The sequence below is a fragment of the Diceros bicornis genome, chromosome 11 (genome assembly GCF_020826845.1).
Source record: "Diceros bicornis minor isolate mBicDic1 chromosome 11, mDicBic1.mat.cur, whole genome shotgun sequence".
NCBI lineage: Eukaryota > Metazoa > Chordata > Mammalia > Perissodactyla > Rhinocerotidae > Diceros > Diceros bicornis.
In genome coordinates, this window is record NC_080750.1 from 798,620 (window position 1) to 811,600 (window position 12,981).

Below are 12,981 nucleotides of genomic sequence, written 5' to 3' on the forward strand. Positions count from 1 at the left end.
ACTTCTTGAGACCAGTTCTTGGTGCTATGATCATTTACTTCACGGGATTGTATTCCCACACACTAGACACGTTATCAGGTTTCCTTGAGACTAGCACTAAGCATTTTGCTTATGCTACTCATTGATTCTTCACCAGAACCCCATAGAGTAGGTATTATTATCCTAATTACAAATTACTCCAGATCATGAATTTACAGAGCTTACTCTTGAATAGGAACAAGCAGTAATGCTAAATATCAAACACCAAGGGTATATAGTTTACAAGTCACATTATCCTCTTGGAAAAGCTGTGTCTATACAATGCAGGTTATCTGAAGTTGTGCTGATGATTTTTCTTCACTGTTTTTAACACATTGTTCCTATATAAGTTTAGATTGAAAACTTATCAAACATAAGGCAGGTGGAAGTCTAAGTCACTGCCAGTTAATCTTTGCAAACTTTGATCTTGAAAGCATGCTTCAAAGTGACAGGATCAAATATTTTGAGAGAAAAAAGGAAAACATAGGTGGGGCCAGCCCGGTAGTGTAGTGGTTAAGTGCATGTGCTTTGCTTCTGCGGCCCCAGGGCTTGCAGGTTCGGATCCCAAGCACACCAATGCACCGCTTGTTAAGCCGTGCCGTGGCGGCAACCCATATAAAGTAGAGGAAGATGGGCACGGATGTTAGCCCAGGGCCAATCTTCCTCAGCAAGAAGAGGAGGATTGGCATCGGATGTTAGCTCAGGGCTGATGTTCCTCACACACACACACACACAGAAATGAAAACATAGGCCATAACAATAATTATAAAACTTACCCTTGGACAAGGCTTTATAATATCACTTACAAGCAAGTGTATTACCTTATCTCATTTGAATCTCACAGGGTCTTTGAAGTAGGGATTATTACAACCTCTCCTTCACAGATGAAGAGAAGGATGCTTAGATCAGATAAAGGATTTAAACCCACTCAGCGAGGAGCAAGTAGCCAAGTTGGATCTTGAGTAAGATTTTTCTGACTCCAGGTTGTATGTGTTTGTTTTATTGTACGTATAGTAATTTCAGAAGGGAAGCAGCTGTTGACTGCTTCTAGCCTTTGAGCTCCTAACCCCAACAGTATGCTCAGGTGGTTTCTGTTGCTCTAAAACATACATATTTGATTTTGAAAAGTTGAGACTATGTTCATTACTAGATGAATAACAATAGATAATATCATCTTTAAATATGCCATCCCCAACCTTCAAGATGTTCTGAGATCTATAAGGGCTCTGTTGCTGCTGTTAAGAAGTAATATCCACACCTCTGCATTGTCCCCTGAAATGGAATGCTTCCTTTGTGTAAATGCGATGCTATTCTCACCAGTAAAAGGAAATTCAAAATCAAAATGGGTAGATATGCTTAGATATTCATGAGGTAGCTCACACTAAATACTGACTCATAACGACCTGGTCTGTTGAACTAAGCGATGATAATCTGTTGTGCCGGTTCACCATGTTCTACTTGGGCAGACAAACACTATTTTGGCACTAGTATTGATCACAAAAAGAATTTAAATTTTTGCAGACAACAGACTTACTAGAAGTATGAAGATCTACAGCAGAGCTAGATTGCCGGACAACAGTGAATTCTGAATAATGCATTTCAGTCTGTGTTATTAAAAATGCAGTGTGTGTCAGTCAGACAAAACCCAGTTTTCATAGAGGGATCCTTTTCCATTCTCTGCTGCGACTTACAACAGGCAGAGAAATTTTTCACCAATTAAAGCTGAAATCCATAATATTCCCCTCCCTCTCTTTCCAACTTCCTGGCAAAGATTTAAATTAGGTACTTAGCTGTAGCATACTAATCGAGGGTGTCTGAAATTCTCTCTATGTGTTGAAGTACATGAGTGTATGTTTATATGTGTGTGTTGACTATTATCTGAGTTAATGTTAGAAGGTGAACACAAGGAGGGAAACAACCAGCTCATTTCTGTAAACAAGCTTTGCCTTCTCTCCCTGTTTAGCCTTAGCAATGTAGATTAGAAATAAATCATTATTGTATGTATTTCTTTAAGAGACTGACATTTAGGAAAAGAAGAAGAGAGTGAACGGTGAAAGTTCTACTTATACTATTCCTATCTTTCTTTCTTGAAAATGCATGCACGGAAATCAGAACTAAGTTGCGGAAAGCAGCAGTGATTTAAATATATTCAATTTATAACCTGCTGCAGGAGTGAGCATTCATTTCACTAAGAACTACTCCTACAGTCTGGCATTTTCCTGTCACTTAACTGTGTCCAGAAATTCTCCCCTGGCTCGTCAGATTCCCGGGCTGCCTCTGTCCACAGTATCTGCAACCTCACTCTGCTGCAGACTCACCAGTAGTTCTGCTCTGCAGTGACTGGCTGTCTCCCTCCTTCCCCTCCTAAGTGCCTTTCTCCAACTTGCCGCCCTACTCTGAGCAGGCAACCAACTTACTTTCACTTTGTGTTATTTAACAAATTGATTGTGATTTTTTTTCCAGATTGCTTCTTCGGCCAAAGCAAAGTGAAGGAAACAGAATGAAGAGAATCAAAGATTTTTCTGAAAAAGAAAGGTCTGGTGGAAATACTGAGGACAAATGTTGATTTCTCTCCCTTGTAAAGTCGGGGGTGGTATTTTGGCAGGGCTTTCCATCTAATTGTGAGGGGTTTTTGCCACCAACTTCCTCTTCTGAAAAGAAAAGTTTTCTCTATGTGCCTGTATAAAATCATTCCTTTTTACGTTAGCTTTACCTAACAAATCTTTCACCTCGCCATGTTTTGCCCTGTCTTTTTGGAGAACGCATCCATTTTTGATGATCAGTTGAAGCATCACTTAATTTATAGAATATTTTATGACCCTCTCATGCAGAATTTTGAGACTTTTTTAACCTCCCACTCTACCTCATTCATGTATTTATCTTGACATTCACAATATTCATCTTCATTACATGTGCTATACCCAAACTAAAGTGTAACCTTCTTGAACGCAGAACAGAATTTGATTCCTCTCTTCATGCCAAGAACCAATAACACTGTCGGGCACCCAGAAGGGGTTGAATAAACGTTTGTTGTATAAAGACTGACGACAAGGAAGAATATTTGAAAATTTGAGTAAGCAAAAATACAGAGAGCTTCTTGGAGAAGAGTTAGGAACCAGGATAAAAGGTTATTGGGTTAGGAAAATTAAGAGGAGAGTAAAAATACACAGTTAAAACTTGCACACTTGCATTTTCTTATCCATTATTAAAGCTCAAAAAAATATATGTGTGTGCCAGATAGAAATGTGGATTACCACAGTGTTCTTCTCTGCTCTAAGTGCATAAAGTAGTAAAAAAATGATGACAGGGGGCTGGCCTGGTGGCATAGTGGTTCAGTTCACGCACTCTGCTTTGGCGGCCCGGGATTTGCAGGTTTAGAGCCGAGGGGTGGATTTACACACCACTCATCAAGCCATGCTGTGGCAGCGTCCCATATACAAAATAGAGGAAGATTGGCACAGATGCTAGCTCAGGGCCAATATTCCTCACCCCTGCCCAAAAAAAAGATGATGACATCTTTTACTGAGTTCTTTCAAAACAAATTTATGACGTGAGATCACTACCATGATCCTTATTTTATAGATAAGGAAAGTGAGGCTCAGAAAGTTTAAGGAACTTACCCAAAATCACACAACTACTAAGTGATGCAGCTTGGAATGGAAACCAGGCTTCCTTGTTTCAGAGGCTGGATTCTCAGCTCCCGCTGTCCTGCCTCCCGAGTGGTGATGACCTCTACGCCGCCCTTGCCTGGTGTGAGAGCCCCTGTCACCCAGTGACAGCTGCAGGGCCTTTGAGCTCTCTGTCCAACTCATGGGAGACATCTGTGTTTGTAATTCGAGTCTGTGTTCATCCCTTCATGTGACCTGTGCTGTGCACGGAAGACGTGTAGGGGTGGAATTTTAGGTGAAAGACACTGGCCACCCAGAAAACAAAATCTAGAATTGGACCTCATTGGTAATATATTCTAAATAACTGAATATACCCCTAGCAATAACTATTTGAATCCATTTGAAGGTATAAAATACACGTTACAATTTAGACCACTTCTTCTCAAACTGTCTTTTGCAAAGGACTAGATTATATCTCACCATCCCCATTTTGCACGGAGTGAAACAAATTTCTTCTATGTACACCAAGCACACAGCTTCCACCAAACACACATCATCACCAGCTGGCCAGCAGCATAGCCAGTCTGCATCCTGCTTAAGAGGACTAGTTTACTCACCACTTGTTTGGATGGCTCTGCAATGTCAAACTGTAAAAGTTTCTAAACACTCTATTTCTGTCCTTTACTTACAGAGACAATCACCAGCAGTTTTGAGACCAGCATCCTCCAGACCACACTGTGAGCAACACTAATTTAGACAGCGGAGCATGAGCCCCAGCGGGGTCTGGTGAACTCTGATGCTGGGAATAAAATAAGGCCCGACGATGATGTGGCCCATTGATAAATACTTTAAAAAAATCCTTCCAAATGAAAGGTCAAAAGTAAAATGACTACTATTTGCCAATGGTAATGATTTGTGGGTAAAATTTTAGGAAACACAATGTAGTAATATGAAGAAATAGTATTTTAATCAATGTCACAGACATCTATTTTAGAGTCAAAATTATCTTTGCTTAAAAGAATACCTTGTTAGGCTTCTTTCTGCAGAGAACCTAAGACCCAGAAAAAATATTTACAAAAACGAAGACTGAGTGGCTCTGCCTATGAAATGAAGGGAAATTAGTGGTGAGTGAGAGAAAAAAGGAGAGGCTCGCACTTCTAGAAATACAGTAGACCAAATATCCCAAAAATTCCCTGTCTACAAAACACTAAATACAAAACAAAACTGGCTGAGATATATATTTTTAATTTTCTTTAACTCATGTCTGAGCTGGCAGAAAGAAGAGAATTTCCACAGAAAACAAAAATGCAATAAAAGCCTGAATCCATACACAAAAGCAGGCGCTAGAGCTAGCGACCACCCTATTGTCAATTCCTCTAATTCAGGGTCTTGCATTTTAGGAACACACAGGGAAAAGGACACATGACCTTGGACCCATGACCGGTGGGGAGTTGGACTAGGATGACCACAAAAAGCCAAAGTATTTAAGTGAACGAGTGGACTGGACAATCATCTCCCACAAAGGTAGATGCAAGGGAAACTGACCAGCTCAGCCTCATGTGTGAGTGCATAAAAATAACATATCTTCCTAGAATTAGGAGTGTGGGTTTCAAATTCTCACAGATCACATGACTTGGAAAAGCCCATTTAAGATTTTGTTTGAAATGGTCGTGGCTTGATGGCCCCTCAACACCAACCATAAGAATATTGTCCTGGAAGGGCACATTGAAAACCCAGTTTATAGAGTTATATCGTGAATAACAGGAGATCACAATAAAACAAAACACCAGAGGAAACAAAAATTGAGGGACGGGAGAGTGAAGGGGAACTTAATAACAAATTATGTGGCTGGAGTCTGCAGAGAGAATTTGTCAATGAGAAATTACCAGTGATCCATACCCAAAGAATTTTAAGAACAAAGATGGCTGCTATTTAACATTAAGGAGTTTGAACCTTCATGATTAAAGCCCCTTTGCCAACTTTCAACAAGCTCTGCTTTATACACAAATGCCTTGAGTGAGTGATTTTTGGAGAGAAAATCTAGGAAAAGGGGTCTAGATCCAAACGTGGTTCACTGTTGAGCAGAGACGGGAGCAGCAAGGGGAGGCCAATTCCAATGAGAGAACTTGGTGGAGGCAGGCACTCAGATTAGGGATTCTCGAGGGCTCTGGACCCTCCGGAGCTCCCCAAACCTGATTATCTAATTTCAGTGTTCATTTGCTTGAGATACATCTACACCTTCCATTACTCCTTTAGTAGGATATCTATCTTAATGACAGGATGCATCAGGAAAAAGGTCAAAGGTGAAGGCTGGGAGCTGTGGGAGGGCTGATCTCCAGGGGCCTCCAGCTCTACGATGACAAGAAGCCGCGTTTCTGTGACATGAGGTAAGGATTGCGTTGGCAGCATCCTTGAGTTTATATTAATATGTCAAGATTTGAGGGTTTAAATATGTGTAAAATACATATATTATAACTTTATATTCTATAATTGCAACATTATATTCTATAAGTTACCTCAATAGATTCTTAAGCTTCCATTTCATTTGATGGCTGATGGGATGGTGAGACTAAATGCTGCCCTTAAAAAGGGTACTTTGGTCTCTTGTTTTAAAATTAAGTCTCATACAGACAAAAACAAGAAAAAAAACTAAGACTTTTGTTAAAACTATTAATTCATGATCAGTGGTCTTTTAGCCCCACATCTCCTGCCATAGTCACTGAGGGCTAATTCCTTGGATGGCTTATGTGTTTTGGTGACATGAGGGAAGGGACATATTCACTGGCCTCCATTTGACATGTCTTCCTTGTCCTGATCAACCTCGCTTCTCTCTTGGCTGGTGTAATGAAAGTCTTCTTGTCTCTTTACAGAATAATCTTCCTCCCAGAGGCTTCAGACAAGCCCCCATGTTGTGCTCCATCTGGTCACACCACTGACCTCTTGACACTCATCCAACCATGTCCTCCTCCAGATTTTACCTGTTGCTTTCCATGTCCTCCCACCTTTGTAAATCTTCGGATTCCTGCAAAGTCCACTGGCACAGGTGTCCTTCCACTTCTAAGCAAGCAGCTATTTGGGGATCTAATACAAAGATTTTGTTTTGCCTGGGCTTGTTTTCCTTTTATTTCTTGACATTATCCCTACTCATATTTGTCTTGGGGCTCTCTTCTCAGTAGATCAATGACATTTATTTTGTCAGAGAGAAGATATAGACAGCATAGAACAAAGAGACCATTTCTAGAAAACAGTCTGAGATCCAGGAAAGAGAAAAGCCCTTTATGACTTATTAGGGAGAAGCTGGATAAATGCATGGTAGATGAGACTAGAGTGAACACACTACTGAGTCACAGAGAAGGGAGCTCCTGCTTTCAATCCCACAAGCCCAAGGTCCAGGGAAGAGTAGAGGATGGAAATCTCAGATCAGCTGAGGGTGAAGACAAAAGTAGGGAGGGCTGGGATGTTCTTCCAGTGTGGGACTCTGGAAAGAAACACCTTACGGGTTGTCATTTGCCAAAGGTGAATGGACAGAGTACAACAAAAATAGCAGCGTGATGTATTTCGGTAAAGAAATGTCCGAAACAAACTTCACACATATCACACTCCAGAATTCCTGACAAAAATCACATGGCATTAGGGAAGACCTAGAATTTTCAAAAAGATCGTATGAATGGTTTGAAAGCGCTGAGAGTGCTGGTGAAAGAGACTAGACAGGGTGTGGTTTCGAGACAAGGAAGGCACTGTGTGATCCTGGCAGGAGGAGACCATGGGGGACTGAGGACATTAACAGCGAATGCCCGCAACACCCTCAAGCTAGGGGGAGACCAGTTACACATCATGGAGGCCAGGAAGGACTCAACTGTGAGGATACGGCAGAAGGAAGTGGGGCAGAGATACCTGCTCCCAAATCCTCAGTGAAACCTGCCCACCATCCTGCTTAGATGGCAGCTGGGGAGCAGGGAAGACAAAGGGTACAAGACGGGAATCCCTTAACGTCTGAAATAGCTGAAAAGAGGTTATTTCTTGAACTGGGCCGTGAGTAAGTTTAAATCTTGAATTCCTAAATATTGAACTACAATAGAGGATTTCCTGAGCAAATTCAATTTATTTATATAAAACAAGTTCACGTTTTTGCACCTCCATGTCGCATCGTGTAGTCAACCTTGCGATGATTTGTTTCCATCCACAGAGAATTTTACCTGTATTTGTGTACCTGAAATTAAAGAAGAAATGTTGATGCAATTTTGATAAAAATCCTGATAGCTAAAGAAAAAAATCTACTATGTCCTAAAAATTTTAAATAATTGTGCAACTTTTAAGTTCTTATTTCCCACGTGGATATGGCCCAAATAGAGTACATTGGCAGCTTTCACATAAAACATCAGCACGTTCTTTAAACAACGATTATCTGACCAAATAAGACAGAGCTACTAAAGCACTGAGCTGTGATGGATGCATCTCCTTTTTCTAGAGTGAGCAGCATTAGAGAATTCCAACATGTTCTCTTACACTTAAATTAATGCCACGAGCACTGCCAAGTCTGACCTGAACAAGAGACACACAACCTGTGGGAGAAATCCTTGCTCAGAAAGGGAAGTGCGGAACAGGAGGGTAAGACAAATTGTCTTTTTGCCGTGGAATAGGAGACTTTGTGAGCCCTACGACATCTGCCTGTGTTCCTTCAAAACAGGAAACTTCTTGAAAATTGCGTCTGTCCGTTATTGTCTTTGAGCCCCGTAGCCTTGATCAGGTTGCCTTTTTGCAGTTGAGAAGAATTTGAAATTCTCCTTTACTACACATGACAGAGGTTGTAGTTTATTATCACGCAAATATATACAATAGAGTAGTAACTGGCTGAATTAATGTGTAATAATATGGAGCAGGGAAACGGAGATGAGGCTTTAGTCTTTGACTCTGCCTTTGCTTCGCTCTGTGATTGTAAAAAAATCATTTCAACATACCTGTCAATGCGATGGTTTAATCTAGCAGAACTCACCCTAGGACTGCCCTGTTGAGTGCGTTGGTCGCCACTAGCCCCATGTGGCAATTGACTGCTTGAAATGTGGAACACGAGACTGACCAACTGAAATATCGATTTTAATTAATTTAAATTTAAATTAAAAATGGAGGCAGTATAAAATGTTTTCCCATTAAATATAATTTTACTATTTTGGTTGGACTACATTTCACTTTAAGCATTTCATCGTGTGAGACATCACTGTTGTAGTGTGTCGTGTGCATGCATCGTTTCTGGTATCACATATAACCAGATGGTTTCTAGTATTACACATAGACAGATCCGTCATCTAGTTCGTATCAACTGATTGATTCAGTTCAAATGATTATCTGTAGATATTGATGTAATGTTATTAAAATAGCAAGAGAAATATATCTATTTTAATAAGTTATGCAGACAACATAAGTTACAGTGATACTTAAGTAAATGCAAACCATTGTATTAGATATCTGTTGCTGTGTAACAAGTTATTCCAAAATTTAGTGGATTAAAACAACTGGTACTTATTATCTCACAGTTTCTACAACCATGTAATGTGGTGTGGTGTGGCAGGGTGCCTCTGACTCAGGGTCACTCACAAGGCTGCTAGCAAGGTGTTGGTTAGGGTTGCAGCCATCTTCAGTCTTGATGAGAGGAGGATTATTTACATTTTCTAAGTTCACTCACGCAAATATTGTCAGATGCCCAGTCCTCACTTGGCCTGTTGACCTGAGACAAAAAATCTTTGCCACATGGGGCATTTCCATCTGTGGAAAGCTTGATTCTCTCAGGACAAGGGCCCTGAGAGACAGAGACAGACAGAGACACACCGTGAACAATAGTATGAGAAACATCAAATAGGAAAAGTTGCGACAAAAGGTGTCAAAGACCTGGACACTGAGAGAGAAATTAAGGAAGACCTACATAAACAGGGAGAGACATCATGTTTATGAAGCAGAGGACTCAATATTTCTAAGATATTAACTCTTCCTAAATTGATCTATAGTTGAACACAATGCCAATCAAAATCCCAGTGGGATTTTCTGTACATGTTGACCAGCTACTTCTAAAATACATGTGAAAATGCAAAGGACCTAGATTATCCAGGATAACATTGAAAAACAAAAACAAAAACAATGTTGGAAGACTTTATTATACAGCTACAGTAATCTAGACAGTGCGTTATTGATGTCCAGATAGACAAAGAGTTCAGTGGAAGAGAGCATTGGTTCTGGAAATAAACCTGCACACATATGGACAAGTATGAGAAGAGAGGGCAGGCTAAGAAGGTATAAAGGAGGCACCAGGACACTTCTCAGGAGACAGCATCGGAGCTGAAGGAGAAGTTGTGGGAAAGGCCCAGTGAAGTGTCTTTCCCAGGATTGCTCTTACTGGCTCAGGCAGGAAGCAAGTTCTGAAGGGCAGCAGGAGGTAGAGCCTGAAGACCTGCCCTGACGTGCAGGCTGATGAGCCAGAATAAATGTAATAGGCCGTCTGCTTTAAACGTCTGGGGAGCTGCTGAAGGTGGCAGTCCCACCTACCGGAATAAGGACTGACCAGGAAGTGTATGAGCGACTGATTCTTGCTTAAAAAATGTCCCACAGACCCCAGAAGCCATGTTGACAGGTTGCACCTTACAGTGAAATTGACCTTACTGCCCAGACCACAGCATGAGGTTCCTGAATTTCCTCATCACACCACACCGTGGGGGGTGTGAGCATAAAATGTCCTGCCCAGGAAAAGCGTAGAGTCCTTTACTTTTTATTCAGCATGAAAAAGCTTTTCTGTTGTTGAGCGTCTTATTGTTCTTTAGCTGTTCAGGTGCCACATAGAACAAAACAACAGAATGATCTTAAAGGTACAGAAGACTTAATGGTTCCTGTGTCTTACATGAGACTTAGGAATAAGAATAATTGAAAGTTAAGTGTTCATTAGTGAAATAGGAACAATACAAAATGTGACATATTTGTGGATGGTGTTCTCACCATTAGGTCACATTGGATCAACTTAAAGTTGGCTTTTTTTTAAATATATCAGCAATGATATAAATGACTTGATTTAACAAATAACAATAAAAGTTTGGTTTTAGAATAATACTAATCTTCTATATAATTCAAGCTAAAATGATTAAAATTCTATCAAATTATATACATTATAGATTTATTCTCACATATTTATTTTTTAAATTTCTGTATTTCAAGATTGTGCATATATTATAAAGTATAAAAAAGATAAAAAGAAAGAAATAGAGTAAAACTGATATTCTAGATTTTATATAAAATTTTGGATTTAGTACTTTGTCAACTGAAATCTCTTTGTAACAAAATATGAGCCTTCCTCCCACGGCGAGGCTGTGACCTCCACGGTTATCCCTGACCTCATTATTTGAAAAAGTAAACTTAGCCCTGTGTCCTGAAGTTGAAAAAAGAGACATTGATGCATGAATACGGGGTGACATTTAAAAAATATGCACTGACTCTTGGGAAATATACTCTATAGAGTATATAGAGAGAAGAAATGAGAGAGAGAGAAAGCCAAAAATCCCTCTTTTTGCTCATATGAGGTGTCAATGCACAGCCAAGTCTTCGCAATGTTCCCTGTGACAATAGCTTAAGTTGTTTCTATTTTTAAAGTCCTACTATGCCTCTGAAACAGGCTGGCTGCTTCCTCTGTAAGAGTATTCTCATTACCTCCTCTGCATTCTGAGTATCCATGGTAAGCAAGCTTTTGACTGTTTGTAACAACTAACATTTTCTCAGTTTTAATTTTATAAAATTCAGTCACTACCTCTCAACAAACAAACAAACAAATCTTCCAAGGGAAATCATTTTGTAGCTCCTGTGTGTCATGAAATATAGACGGCGCTGTGAGTAGCCCGTACTTGTAGCCATGGATATTTTCGTATTGCCAGGGGACTTTCTCCCTAAAGTCCTATTTTCTTCTCATCTAAGATGTTCAGTCACAATTATGGGAACCCCTTTAACCTAGGAGATAATGACCTGCCCTGCTGGAATGAATACACTGGAGTTTTGGTAATGATAGTGCTCTAGAATAAACTGGCAGCCCAGGGATCTGTAGACAGGTTTTCTTAGGTTCACATAGTGTTTCTTTGTTGTTAAATTTATCCAATATTTTAAAACCAGATGATTTAATATGAAAATATACATTTCTACTTTCTCCTCAAAAATTGAAACTCTCACGGCTGCACGTCAGAATCTTGTCTGGCAGTCATTAGTGGAGCTGAGGAGCTGCCACCCTCTTCTAATATGTGAGACGCCGTCATTTGTCTTCTTTCATGAAGCTACTTCATTCTTTGTGCTGTTTACCTCACTCCCGGTGGCTGTGGTGTTTGGAATTTCTAGGGAGAATCTCCAGGAGGACAGAGAATTAGAGAACTAATAAATCGTGTGCTAATTTTCCTCCTGAACTCAAAAACTATTGAGAAAGACAGAGGATTCAGAAGCAAAAGATCAAAACACCAGCTTTAGTTTTAACAAAAACTGATTAAAGGGTGTGGTTTTAAATGTGTGCCCAAATGTGTTTGCAAATGTTCCCACTACCATTAGCCCCACCTCCAAGTATGGACCATGGGAAAGCCCACTCAAGGGTCTGAAAAACAGACTCAGACAAGATCCTTGCCTCATGTTGGTCTCAGACAGAGAGGGGAGAAAAGAATGCTAATCTCCAGGGAGTTCATTTTCTTTTTAGATTAGCTCTGTCCAAAAAAGAAACTTGGACAATGAATGTCAGACTTTTGCCAACCACCAATTAGCAATTCATTCCTTCCCCAAAGAGTGGGAACGGTGTGAAGAGAGGCCATGTGGAGAGGGCGCTCCATATGGAAACACGAGTCAAGGAGAATAGTTTCCTTCCTAAAATTAGTATTTCTTAGTAGAACAATAAATGGGATATAAATCTTCATAAAGGGACACTATAATAGTGGGTAGTGAGTGAAATAAATTTGAAAGGGTACTTTCAAATTTGAAGTGACTTGAAAAGGTAGTGGCAGGGACTTCTGGATGCCTATCAAATATCCTTTTTCCAATTCTCTAACAAACTAAATAATTTTGATTTTAGCTGGGCACATTGCCACACGAGTAAAGGACCAACTTCCCTTTCATCAGGGTTTGATCATGTGAGTAAGTCGTCACTGAGGTACAAGTGGATATGTGATGTGGAACTTCCAAGAAGTCTTCCTGCAAAGATGAAAGAAATAAATCACTTTTTAACCTTTGTTTCATTTCCTGTTGCTTAAAACACAAATGTGATAGCTGAAGCTTCAACAGCAATCTTGGGCCAAGGTGGCAAAGCAGTGAGCTAGAAAGAACCCCAGGCCCCCGATGTCCACAGAGCCATCAAGTC